The sequence below is a fragment of the Bison bison genome, unplaced genomic scaffold (genome assembly GCF_000754665.1).
Source record: "Bison bison bison isolate TAMUID 2011002044 unplaced genomic scaffold, Bison_UMD1.0 scf7180017864227, whole genome shotgun sequence".
Taxonomy (NCBI): domain Eukaryota; kingdom Metazoa; phylum Chordata; class Mammalia; order Artiodactyla; family Bovidae; genus Bison; species Bison bison.
In genome coordinates, this window is record NW_011494799.1 from 230,715 (window position 1) to 233,276 (window position 2,562).

Here is a 2,562-nt window from a genome sequence, read left to right on the forward strand (position 1 = left end):
GGTGTGTTCATGGGGCAAGGTGAGTTGCACGTCTCCTTCTACTCGACCATCTTGATCTATTTTCTTATTGCTGTTCTCTATTTGATGGGTCATTGTCAGCATACTTTAATTCTTTAGATATGTTTTCATTTAGTTCTTTGAATGTATTTATAGGAGCTGATTGAAAGTGTTTATTTACTATGTCCTATATACATATGCCCTCTGCTGCTGCTGCTACTGGAGAAGGCAATGGCACCCCACTCCAGTACTCTTGCCTGGTAAATCCCATGGACGGAGGAGACTGGTAGGCTGCAGTTTCTATTGACTGTTTTTTGTCCTGAGTATAAGCCACATATTATTATTTCTTTGCAAGTTTTTTAACTTTTTATTTGACATTGGACAGTTTTGATAATATAGCAACTCTGGACTTTTGACTCCTTCCCAAAGCACTGTAGTTGCTGCTTTTTAGTTTATTTGTTTAGTGACATGTCTGAGCTAATTCTGGACAGTCTGTGTCTCCTGCAATGTGTAGCCTGATGTCCTTGCTCAGATTTTTACTTTTAATTCATGTCATTTTTAAGTCTAGCTTCCTAGGAGTCTCCCTAGGATCATCATAGTTTATTCATCAGCCAATGATTAGTCAAAGGTTGTGCAGAAACATCTTGGGCCAATAAAGCTTTCATTTTTACAAAAGGGATCAATGTGTAGGTTAGGGCATACATTAAAAATTCAAGCAATTTATGTCTGGCCTTTATTGTTTTCCTTGTGCAGGTCTCATGTTCAACCAGGTATGAATATGTAATCGGGGCTCTTCTAAGCCTCTCCTGAGTCTATATGTAGCCATGCATATCTACACAATCTTCCAGATTCCCAGGACTATATGGGAGCTTATTCAAGCCATTTATGGTTGTTTTATTTCTCAGATGTCCCAGTTAAATTTTTGTATGGTGTATTGCAACCACAGACAACTAAGGTATTTGTCCCACCTGATTGTTTGCCATTGATTTTGCTATTATTTTTGACAATGCCCTGGGCTTGAAGGCCTCTTTATTTTCATTGAAGAAACGTGTTTCTTGTCTCAAGATCGGGTAAATCATTGCTCACCTTTTATTCTACCTGTTATTTTTTCCTTTACATTTATGTCTATAATAAATTTGTCTAGAATTTATGTGTGGTAAGGCTCTAACATGATGTTTTTTTCCCCAAATACCAACCCAATTTTCTCAACAATTATTAACAATTCATCTATTCCTCATTGATTTGAGAAGGTTTCTTTAGCATATTTTAAGTTATCATGTGTCTAGAGTCTAACTCAGTATTAGCTGCACTAAAACAATGACCTGTCAATTTTTGTGTCAGTATCACATCATTTTAGTATATGTTTATAATATTCCCTGGCTTTTTTGTTGATGTTGTTTGAGCCAAGACTCCTTTTACTGCTCTTTTAAAAAATCGCAGCACTGTTTTTAATAGCCAGGACATGGAAGGAACCTAGATGTCCATCGGCAGATGAATGGATAAGAAAGCTGTGGTACATATACACAATGGAGTATTACTCAGGCATTAAAAAAATACATTTGAATCAGTTCTAATGAGGTAGATGAAGCTGGAGCCCATTATACAGAGTGACGTAAGCCAGAAAGAAAAACACCAATACAGTATACTAATGCATATATATGGAATTTAGAAAGATGGTAATGATAACCCTATATGCGAGACAGCAAAAGAGACACAGATGTATACAACAATCTTTTGGACTCTGTGGGAGAGGGCGAGGGTGGGATGATTTGGGAGAATGGCACTGAAACATGTAAAGTATCATATGTGAAACGAATTGTCAGTCCAGGTTTGATGCATGATACAGGATGCTCAGGGCTGGTGCACTGGGATGACCCAGAGGGATGGGATGGGGAGGGAGGTGGGAGCGGGGTTCAGGATGGGGAACACGTGTACACCCGTGGCGGATTCATGTTGATGTATGGCAAAACCAATATAATATTGTAAAGTAATTAGCCTCCAATTTAAATAAATAAATTTATATTAAAAAATAAAAAATTATAATCTATTCTTATTCATTTGCTTTTCCAACATACCTTAGAATTATTCTGTCAGGTGAACAAAAACTATTTCTTATGCATCTTTATATATCAGGATGGCACATGATTAACTCAAATGTTTTATTATTGCTATGAATGAATCTTCTGCTTCTTAATAGAACTGTTCTTCTGAAGATACTACTTGAAACCCAATGGATTGGCAAAAATTAAGAAGTTATATAAGAACTGGCAATAATATGAAGAAATAGAAACTCTTATGCACTATTCATAATTTAGAACAAATTTCTAGAGAAATCTGGCAATATTTGGTGAAAAATTTATATGCACATTTTACAGGATCCAGGACTTCTACTCTAAAATGCATACTTCTGATAAGCTGACACAGGAACACAAAGAGACAGAGACATCTGTGAAGATATTCCCTGCAGCACAGTTTGGAATACCTAAGAACTGGAAACTTATCTATCAAAGAACAAATAAAGTACTGTGATATTAGTACTTGTTGGAATATAATTCAGCAGTCATC

General features: G+C 36.2%; 1 protein-coding gene across 1 annotated transcript in view; it reads right to left on the reverse strand.

Annotated features, from left to right (window-relative positions):
• Positions 1–2,562, reverse strand: part of FAM120C (family with sequence similarity 120C) — a gene marked incomplete at its 5' end in the record, with an annotated part of 124,500 nt that overhangs the window by 31,941 nt on the left and 89,997 nt on the right. The window lies entirely within an intron of this gene.